Source organism: Trachurus japonicus, chromosome 9 (assembly GCF_045865225.1).
Source record: "Trachurus japonicus isolate A0001 chromosome 9, Traja_1.0".
NCBI lineage: Eukaryota > Metazoa > Chordata > Actinopteri > Carangiformes > Carangidae > Trachurus > Trachurus japonicus.
In genome coordinates this window covers 13474475-13485705 of record NC_140915.1, presented here as the reverse complement: position 1 = coordinate 13485705, position 11231 = coordinate 13474475, and the positions used below count along the sequence as shown (strand labels likewise).

The window sequence follows — 11231 nt, the reverse complement described above, 5'->3', positions numbered from 1 at the left end:
AAATTCATAATGGTTTTTCAAATATTCCTCTGAAAAAAAAAAAAAAAAGGAAGATCACAAGAACACATCATTTCTGTATTCATGGGTGGAAAGTATAAACAAGCAGAAAATGCACATTAGTGCCTGGATATTAGCTTTAAGGGTTCCCATTAGCAGTATCAGCCTGGCAACAATATCTGGGGTTTATAATTAAAAGTAAAGTAAAGTAAAAAAAAAAAAAAAAAAAAAAAAAATCACATTTATAAAAACACAAACCTTTGATGGTGCAATTATGTAAGTGCCCACTAGATAGCAGAGTGGAGCTAAGTTTTTCAATGACGAGACAGATGAGCAGCATGAGTTAGTTACGGTAGTTTTTTTTTATGTGTACATGGTGGATGACAATGAGGCTGCATGAAAGCACAATACATGTGCCTAACAAGCGTGAAAACAAAAGTAAAAGTTCAGCCATCATAGCAATTCAACTCACAAGAAATGTATGAAAATAGAACAGAAAAAAAAACATGGCAGCCTACACATGGATTCGTGTGCACACAAGTATATGAAAATAACTGTATAAGCTGCACTACTGATCTTTTAACATTATAGGTTTCACAAATCACAATCACAATCGGTAACACTTTATTTTAAGGGGTCCTTGTTCCTGTGTATCTACCTAATTAATTACAGTGTAATTACCTATGTAACCGTATGTAATAACATGTACTTACATTGTAAATACATAGTGTATTTTGGTGTACTTACAGGTCCTTGTTACACTTGTAATAAGAAATGCTTGTGCAAAGAGAGAGGCCACTTTGGCATTTCTTATTACAAGTGTAACAAGGACCTGTAAGTACACCAAAATACACTATGTATTTACAATGTAAGTACATGTTATTACATACGGTTACATATGTAATTACACTGTAATTAATTAGGTAGATACACAGGAACAAGGACCCCTTAAAATAAAGTGTTACCTCACAATCACACACATACATATATAGTAAAAAAAAAAATTCACTTGAGGTGTATGGGGAATGATGGGAGAGGCTTTTTTTATGTGCACACCAAGGCCTTCATATTGTCAAACCTCAATAACCCTAGAGTATTAAAAAGTACAAAGGCAAATCACCCTGACTGTACAAAAAGTTTCTATTTAATCTACTCGGCCGGGGCAGCATTTAGCTCACTTGGTAGAGGCTACAGTCCTCACCGCAGGCGGCCCCGGTTCGAATCTTGGATCGGGCAGCCCTCTCCTTCATGTCATTCCCCCTCTCTGCCTCCCCCATTTCCTGTCTCTCTCTCGACTGTGCTATCGAATAAAGGCAATAAAACGCCCCAAAAATATACTTAAAAAAAAAAAAATCTGCTTGGCCAACTCAAAGTAGAACAATAATCATTGCTGTGTGCCTCAAAGAATTTATCTTTGGAATTTGGGTGGACAGGCCCTTTAAAATGGAATTTGGAATTTCATTGCCAGTAGAATGAGATCGAAACATTTTGTGATGTCACATCTGTCATTGTGATCATGTAACTAAGGTAACCAGACGTCAAAGCATGGTGATGTTCCATTAGTAAATGTGATGTCACTTTTGAAAGAGCTTTGATATCTATGACATCAGATCTGTGAAGTCACATGTATAAATTGTGATATCACTTTGGTAGGTGCAATAGTAGCTTTTGAACACACACTGTTACTATTGCTGTTACTGATTAATAGAAGATACGTGTTGTAAAACAGTTGGTCTACCAAAAGCAACTGTTTATCCCAGCTAAATTCAAGACAAATTTTCTGAAAGGCAAAGCCATTTTTTCAGATAAGAAAATGGAATCTTGGAGTATCTCTTCAAGCAATTTGTCCATGTCAATTGAAGTTGCCCTGAGCGACTCTGAGAAAAATGTTAATGACTTTAAGATAAGACCCAAACTCAAGAAATCAGTGAGATTTGATTGTCCTCAAGAAGACAAGAAAAAAGAGGACAGACAAGCCAGTGAAAACCAGGGTACGAGGTCTCGGTTCCTCAAAAAGAAAACTCCCGCTGCGGGCAAAGTCATTGAAAAAGAGATTGTAGAAGAGATGGAAGAGGAGAAAGACAGTGTTTTTCAACATCTAAACATAATCCTTAGCCTTCCAGAAGAGCTGGAGGAAGAGGAGGAAACAAAAGTCAGCAACAACAACAAATCAAAGCAACTTTCTTCTTGGGAGGTTGTGGACTCTCAAACTCTCGCAAGGGAATCCCGCTCTGACAGTAGACGAGACTCTCAAAGTCTTGCAAGTAACTCCTTCTCCAACATTAGTCAGGAAGAGAAGGATGTGGGAGAAAGACAAGCCACAGTGGCTCCTAAAGAGGATTTGGAGCTGATCAAAAGAGAGCAAGCTAAACAAAAGCAAGCCCTAGAGGAGGAGCAAAAAGAAAAAGAGGCTGAAAAGGCTTTTAAGGCAGAAAAAGACAAAACAGCAACTCTTCATACTGAAATTGAGCTCCTGAAGAAAGAAGTAACTAGTCTTAAAAGTTCAAAGACAAAGTACAAACGGAGAAATGAAAAGCTTGAACATGAAATTAATAAAATGAAAGCTGATCATAAAGAGGACAAAAAGGTGATCGAGAAACTCAAACATGACCTGGAGAAAGTACCTCGTCATTACAAAAATGAAATGAAAGAGCGCGATGCAATGCACATCGCCAACATCGACTTCCTAGAGGAGCAACTCATGACCCAACAGAAGTCAAGTGTTGAAAAAGACAATGAAATTCAATCTCTGCAATCCAGGATTCAGAATCTTCAAAGTGATATCGAAACCAAAGACAACACTGTTTCCTCACTGCAGGCTGAACTTGACCAGTGTGCCTCAAACCTCAAGGAGGAACAAACAAAAAACTGTGAACTCCGGGGAAAGTATGAGGCTGCTGTCTCCCAGCAGCAGAAGGAAGCAGAGCAGCTGGACCATCTGACTCAGGAAACCAAACGATTGGCTTCTGAGAACAAGAGGCTTCAATATCAACTTGAAGATGCTCTGAATGAGAAACAGCTTGCTGAAAAGCAGCTCCATGACAAAAGACAAACTTGCAGCAATGAAAACCAACAACTGGCTTCTGAGAACAAGAGGCTTCAACATGAACTCGAAGATGCTCTGAACGAGAAACAGCTTGCTCAAAAGCAGCTCCAGGACAGAAGACAAACTTGCAGCAATGAAAACCAACAACTGGCCACTGAGAACAAGAGGTTTCAATGTGAACTTGAAGATGCTCTGAATGAGAAACAGCTTGCTCAGAAGCAGCTCAAGGAAGAAAGACAAACTTGCAGCAACGAAAACCAACAGTTGGCTTCTGAGAACAAGAGGCTTCAATGTGAACTTGAAGATGCTCTAAATGAGAGACAACTTGCTCAGAAGCAGCTTGAGGAAGCCAGAGAAACTTGCACCTGTTCCGAGGAGGCAGTCAAGAAGGAGAAAGCTCAGGCTTGTAAAGAGAAGAAAAAGTCAAATGAAGAGTTCTCGTCCTCAGAGGCCAGGATGTACGACATGCAGTCACTTAAGATCAAGAATGCAGATATCAAGGCTAAATTAATGGCCATGGAAACAAAATACGACAGAGAAATCCATGAAGAAATGAGGATAAACCAAAAAAGTCAGGCCATCATTGCTAAACTCAGGTACATGGTAACTGACCTTAAAGCACAACAGTCAGAGAGCAAGACAAGACTGGCCGAACTTGAGGATGCCCTGACAAAAGAAAAGACACAAAACTCTGAGTTGCTGCTGAGAGACAATGAAACGGCTGCCTCTCTTGCAAGAGAAAGGACCATGTGTGATCATTACCGGATCAAGTTTGAAGGAGCTTTGAACAAACAGATACAGACACTAGAAGAACGGCAAAGCCTGGCTGTAGCCCTCCAGAAATCTCAGGACAGCTTATCCACTCTTCAGCAACAGCAGCTGACAGAGTTCAACTCTCTTAGAGTTCAACTCTCAGAGAGCAAAACAAAACAAGCTGAACTTGAAGAAGCCCTAAAACAGGAAAGGGCACGACATTCAGATTTCCAACAGAGAGACGATCAAAGCTTCTCTACTCTTAAACAGGTCAAGACCACTTGCATGAAGTACCGAGTGGAGCTCATGGAAGCTCTGAGAAGGCAGGCAGAGTTACTGGAGGAGCGGCAGAAACTGACCGTGGCCTTACAGACAACTCAGACCAGCTTATCCAAACTTCAAAAACAACATCTGGCAGAGGCAGACACTCAAGTCAAGCACACCAGTGACAGTGAGCTCAGGCTCAAGGAGAACAAGTGGCTCTGCACGGAGCAATGGATGCTCTGAATGGTCTGGAAAAGGAGTTTATCTTCTTTCTTTCTTTCTTTCTTTCTTTCTTTCTTTCTGTCTGTCTGTCTTCTTTCTATCTTTCTGTCTTATTTCTTTCTATCTTTCTTTCTATAACCAATGTTGCAGCCAATTTGGATCTCTGTGTGTGTCTGTGTGAATGAATGTGGGTGTGTCAGTGGTGGGGCATTATGGTTGCTATGGGTTACCTGCACACCTGTGGGCATGGGTGGTTAATCAGTTAATCAATGGAGGACCTCATTTTTGACACACCATCATGAGTTGGAAACGACTTCCCTCAAGTGGCTTTTTTGTCAATAGACAACCACTATCAATAAAAAAAAGTTTTTAAAAAAAGTACTTTATTATTAGTATTTTTTCAGCTAAAGGTTGAATATGGAGAATGCTTATACTTAGCTCACTACAACGGCCCTAATACTTGTTACCAGTGTCGGTGACGGTCGGGAATCGGTCTGCGGCTCCAGACTTTATTTCTTTTTCTTTGCGGCCCTGACTGCTGCTGCTGAGAGAGAGAGACTCGGCAGCATCAGAGACAGCTAGTGCGGCTAGCAGTCCTGAGCCCTCCTACTCTGCTGCACGTAGCTTCACCTGAGCTCCGTCATTGGCTGGAGACAAAACACCGACTCTCTTGCGACTCTCTCGCTCTCCACCCAGAAACGTCCACATGCATAACAAAACAGAGCAAAAGACCAAAATACAGGCAGGGGGAGGGGGCGCTGCAGACACAGTCACGGATTTCATTTGTACAAGTCTAATGTTTATTTTTGGGCACAAAACTCCAGACCCAACCTTGAAATAATTTAAGAAATTTTGATGGGTTCAACAATGATACCTCGTAGCAGCCAGTAGGGCAGCCTTTCTCAAAGTGTGGTCCGCGGACCCCTGAGCGACCCCTGGTAGTCCGCAAGGTGACATGGTAACATATCACGTTTTAAAATTAAAAAAAAAAAACCTGCGACATACAGCACAGTACGTGTCTTGTTTTCAGTTTTAAGGGTGTTTACACACATGCTGATGTTCAACCTTGGTCCACAGCACATGCGAAAATGATACACGGTTTAGAGCCGGACGCTTGCGTTGACAGCGCCATGGATCTTTAACCGAGTAGTTACGTTATGTCTCCAGTGTGATGCGCACAGCTGATGTGTTTCCATGACAACAGACGTACATATTCAACAGATTCAGTGTGGACAGAGAGTGTCAGATGTGACGCAACAATTTAGTCACATTTACATGAGACCCGATGTGAAAATAACTCAGAGAAGCAACACTCAACTTGAACAATGGAGACACATGCGGCTGCACTGCCCAGATAACTGGGCACAACAAAAGGACCACACCAGCATGCGACTGCAGTTGTTTCAGTGCGCACCAGAATGCAACTGTTGTCTTCACACTGAACCAAACACACCAAACTCAGGCCCACGGCAGTGTTTCCCATATGTTCATTTATTCGTGGCAGCCCGCCACAAATAAATTACGTCCACCACAAATAGATTTTTCGGCTTTTCGCTCGACCAACGCAATATCGTTCTGTTCACTGATCTCTGCATAGCGCTCTTTCTCCTTTATTGGCGTACACACACACACAGAAACGCGCATGCATGACAGCAGTGCACGGTAAAAGCGAAACTCATATGGTCCAATCGCGTTTTCTTTTCTGTGCTCCTCTGATCAGAGCGGCGTCCCTAGCAACGGTCTGTTATACTTGACGACGGTCATTACAGAAATAACAGACCATACAACGCAGCGATTGACCAGAGCAGCATTCAAGAGCCGTGTAGGCTAACCAGAGTTAATGTTAGCTAGCTGAAATGGACGTGACAAAGTTGGTGTTGTTTATTAGCAAGCTGTCAGCTGTATTTGGTTGTCATGTGCAGTTGCTCATCCACAGAGGCGCCTGGACGAGCAGCGAAGGAGAATTTACGGTTGCGTGTGAATGGAGTATTTTTTATTACACTGCTCGTGTGGATGCGGAATTTTATTTAACAAAACTTTGGTTTCAAAAATACTCGTGTTCGTGTGGACAAGGCCTAACAAAGTCAAAGTAAAAATGTTTACGACGAGTCTATACTTTACGGCCTGCCAACATTTAGAAGAAAAAATAATAATAACCGCCAATGTCACGGTATACGTTACGCTACTACACGTCTGATAGCTCGTTAGCTGGTCTGGGACAGAGATGGCTCATATAAATCTTTAAAAAAAAAGCAGGAGTGTCTGTTCACAGAAAGGAATAGTGAACAGAGAGTCGCATAAGTGAAGCTAAAATTCATAATGGTTTTTCAAATATTCCTCTGAAATAAAAAAAAAAAGGAAGATCACAAGAACACATCATTTCTGTATTCATGGGTGGAAAGTATAAACAAGCAGAAAATGCACATTAGTGCCTGGATATTAGCTTTAAGGGTTCCCATTAGCAGTATCAGCCTGGCAACAATATCTGGGGTTTATAATTAAAAGTAAAGTAAAGTAAAAAAAAAAAAAAAAAAAATCACATTTATAAAAACACAAACCTAAACACAAACCTTTGATGGTGCAATTATGTAAGTGCCCACTAGATAGCAGAGTGGAGCTAAGTTTTTCAATGACGAGACAGATGAGCAGCATGAGTTAGTTTTTTTTTATGTGTACATGGTGGATGACAATGAGGCTGCATGAAAGCACAATACATGTGCCTAACGGGGTCATCCCTATGTTCCCACAGCCCTATGTTCCCTCAGCCCTATGTTCCCTCATTTCTAACTTTTGTTGTCACTGAAAATTAGGCCCTGCCCTTTGGTCCCACCATTGGTTGGGTTTAGGCAATGAAGAAAGGAGTTGGTTAAGTTTAGTAAAAAAAGACCAGGTAGAGGCTAGACAGGCCAGATAGACAGAGTCCAGATAGGTAGAGAGAGTCCAGAGGGAACATAGGGCTGAGGGAACATAGGGCTGAGGGAACAAGCGTGAAAACAAAAGTAAAAGTTCAGCCATCATAACAATTCAACTCACAAGAAATGTATGAAAATAGAACAGAAAAAAACATGGCAGCCTACACATGGATTCGTGTGCACACAAGTATATGAAAATAACTGTATAAGCTGCACTACACTGATCTTTTAACATTACAGGTTTCACAAATCACAATCACAATCACACATATATATAGCTATATAGTAAAAAAAAAATTAACTTGAGGTGTATGGGAAATGATGGGAGAGGCTTTTTTATGTGCACACCAAGGCCTTCATATTGTCAAACCTCAATAACCCTAGTACAAAGGCAAATCACCCTGACTGTACAAAAAGTTTCTATTTAATCTACTCGGCCGGGGCAGCATTTAGCTCACTTGGTAGAGGCTACAGTCCTCACCGCAGGCGGCCCCGGTTCGAATCTTGGATCGGGCAGCCCTTTCCTTCATGTCATTCCCCCTCTCTGCCTCCCCCATTTCCTGTCTCTCTCTCGACTGTGCTATCGAATAAAGGCAATAAAACGCCCCAAAAATATACTTAAAAAAAAAAAATCTGCTTGGCCAACTCAAAGTAGAACAATAATCATTGCTGTGTGCCTCAAATAATTTATTTTTGGAATTTGGGTGGACAGGCCCTTTAAAATGGAATTTGGAATTTGTGATGTCACATCTGTCATTGTGATCATGTAACTAAGGTAACCAGACGTCAAAGCATGGTGATGTCACATTAGTAAATGTGATGTCACTTTTGAAAGAGCTTTGATATCTATGACATCAGATCTGTGAAGTCACATGTATAAATTGTGATATCACTTTGGTAGGTGCAATAGTAGCTTTTGAACACACACTGTTACTATTACTGTTACTGATTAATAGAAGATACGTGTTGTAAAACAGTTGGTCTACCAAAAGCAACTGTTTATCCCGGCTAAATTCAAGACAAATTTTCTGAAAGGCAAAGCCATTTTTTCAGATAAGAAAATGGAATCTTGGAGTATCTCTTCAAGCAATTTGTCCATGTCAATTGAAGTTGCCCTGAGCGACTCTGAGAAAAATGTTAATGACTTTAAGATAAGACCCAAACTCAAGAAATCAGTGCGATTTGATTGTCCTCAAGAAGACAAGAAAAAAAGAGGACAGACAAGCCAGTGAAAACCAGGGTACGAGGTCTCGTTCCTCAAAAAGAAAACTCCCGCTGCGGGCAAAGTCATTGAAAAAGAGATTGTAGAAGAGATGGAAGAGGAGAAAGACAGTGTTTTTCAACATCTAAACATAATCCTTAGCCTTCCAGAAGAGCTGGAGGAAGAGGAGGAAACAAAAGTCAGCAACAACAACAAATCAAAGCAACTTTCTTCTTGGGAGGTTGTGGACTCTCAAACTCTCGCAAGGGAATCCCGCTCTGACAGTAGACGAGACTCTCAAAGTCTTGCAAGTAACTCCTTCTCCAACATTAGTCAGGAAGAGAAGGATGTGGGAGAAAGACAAGCCACAGTGGCTCCTAAAGAGGATTTGGAGCTGATCAAAAGAGAGCAAGCTAAACAAAAGCAAGCCCTAGAGGAGGAGCAAAAAGAAAAAGATGCGGCTGAAAAGGCTTTTAAGGCAGAAAAAAGACAAAACAGCAGCTCTTCATACTGAAATTGAGCTCCTGAAGAAAGAAGTAACTAGTCTTAAAAGTTCAAAGACAAAGTACAAACGGAGAAATGAAAAGCTTGAACATGAAAATTAATAAAATGAAAGCTGATCATAAAGAGGACAAAAAGGTGATCGAGAAACTCAAACATGACCTGGAGAAAGTACCTCGTCATTACAAAAATGAAATGAAAGAGCGCGATGCAATGCATATCGCCAACATCGACTTCCTAGAGGAGCAACTCATGACCCAACAGAAGTCAAGTGTTGAAAAAGACAATGAAATTCAATCTCTGCAATCCAGGTATCAGAATCTTCAAAGTTGATATCGAAGCCAAAGACACCACTGTTTCCTCACTGCAGGCTGAACTTGACCAGTGTGCCTCAAACCTCAAGGAGGAACAAACAAAAAACTGTGAACTCCGGGGAAAGTATGAGGCTGCTGTCTCCCAGCAGCAGAAGGAAGCAGAGCAGCTGGACCATCTGACTCAGGAAACCAACGACTGGCTTCTGAGAACAAGAGGCTTCAATATCAACTTGAAGATGCTCTGAATGAGAAACAGCTTGCTGAAAAGCAGCTCCATGACAAAAGACAAACTTGCAGCAATGAAAACCAACAACTGGCTTCTGAGAACAAGAGGCTTCAACATGAACTCGAAGATGCTCTGAACGAGAAACAGCTTGCTCAAAAGCAGCTCCAGGACAGAAGACAAACTTGCAGCAATGAAAACCAACAACTGGCCTCTGAGAACAAGAGGCTTCAATGTGAACTTGAAGATGCTCTGAATGAGAAACAGCTTGCTCAGAAGCAGCTCAAGGAAGAAAGACAAACTTGCAGCAACGAAAACCAACAGTTGGCTTCTGAGAACAAGAGGCTTCAATGTGAACTTGAAGATGCTCTAAATGAGAGACAACTTGCTCAGAAGCAGCTTGAGGAAGCCAGAGAAACTTGCAACCTGTTCCGAGGAGGCAGTCAAGAAGGAGAAAGCTCAGGCTTGTAAAGAGAGAAAAAAGTCAAATGAAGAGTTCTCGTCCTCAGAGGCCAGGATGTACGACATGCAGTCACTTAAGATCAAGAATGCCAGATATCAAGGCTAAATTAATGGCTATGGAAACAAAATACGACAGAGAAATCCATGAAGAAATGAGGATAAACCAAAAAAGTCAGGCCATCATTTCTAAACTCAGGTACATGGTAACTGACCTTAAAGCACAACAGTCAGAGGGCCAAGACAAGACTGGCCGAACTTGAGGATGCTCTGACAAAAGAAAAAGACACAAAAACTCTGAGTTGCTGCTGAGAGACAATGAAACGGCTGCCTCTCTTGCAAGAGAAAGGACCATGTGTGATCATTACCGGATCAAGTTTGAAGAAGCTTTGAACAAACAGATACAGACACTAGAAGAACGGCAAAGCCTGGCTGTAGCCCTCCAGAAATCTCAGGACAGCTTATCCACTCTTCAGCAACAACAGCTGACAGAGTTCAACTCTCTTAGAGTTCAACTCTCAGAGAGCAAAACAAAACAAGCTGAACTTGAAGAAGCCCTAAAACAGAAAGGAACACGACATTCAGATTTCCAACAGAGAGACGATCAAAGCTTCTCTACTCTTAAACAGGTCAAGACCACTTGCATGAAGTACCGAGTGGAGCTCATGGAAGCTCTGAGAAGGCAGGCAGAGTTACTGGAGGAGCGGCAGAAACTGAACCGTGCCCTACAGACACTCAGACCAGCTTATATCCAAACTTCAAAAACAACATCTGGCAGAGGCAGACACTCAAGTCAAGCCACACACCAGTGACAAGTGGCTCTGCACGGAAGCAATGGATGCTCTGAACGCGTCTGGAAACAGGAGTTTTATCTTCTTTCTTTCCTTTCTTTCTTTCTGTCTTCTTTCTATCTTTCTTTCTTTCTGTCTTCTTTTCTATCTTTCTGTCCTTCTTTCTTTCTTTCTATCTTTCTGTCTTCTTTCTCTTCTTTCTTTCTATAACCAATGTTGCCAGCGCCAAGCTGTGTGTTGTGTCTGAATGTGGGTGTGTCAGTGGTGGGTGGCACTATGGTTGCCCTATGGGTATACCTGCACACCTGTGAGGCATTCAAGTTAATCAATGGATGTGATCACTCATTTTTTGACACGCCATCATGAGTTGGAAAACGACTTCCCTCAAGTGGCTTTTTTTGTCAATAGACAAACCACTATCAATAAAAAAAAAGTTTTAAAAAAAAGTACTTTATTATTAGTATTTTTTCAGCTAAAGGTTTGATCGACATATGGAGAATTGCTTATGCTTAGCTCACTACAACGGCCCTAAATACTTGTTACCAGTG

At 41.4% G+C, this 11231-nt stretch overlaps 2 pseudogenes; both read left to right on the top strand.

The window, feature by feature from the left end:
* Positions 1 to 1703: 1703 nt before the first annotated feature.
* LOC146981070 (uncharacterized) lies at positions 1704 to 4540 on the top strand (annotated as a pseudogene).
* Positions 4541 to 8364: 3824 nt separating this feature from the next.
* Positions 8365 to 10994, top strand: LOC146981069 (uncharacterized; annotated as a pseudogene).
* Positions 10995 to 11231: the final 237 nt, after the last annotated feature.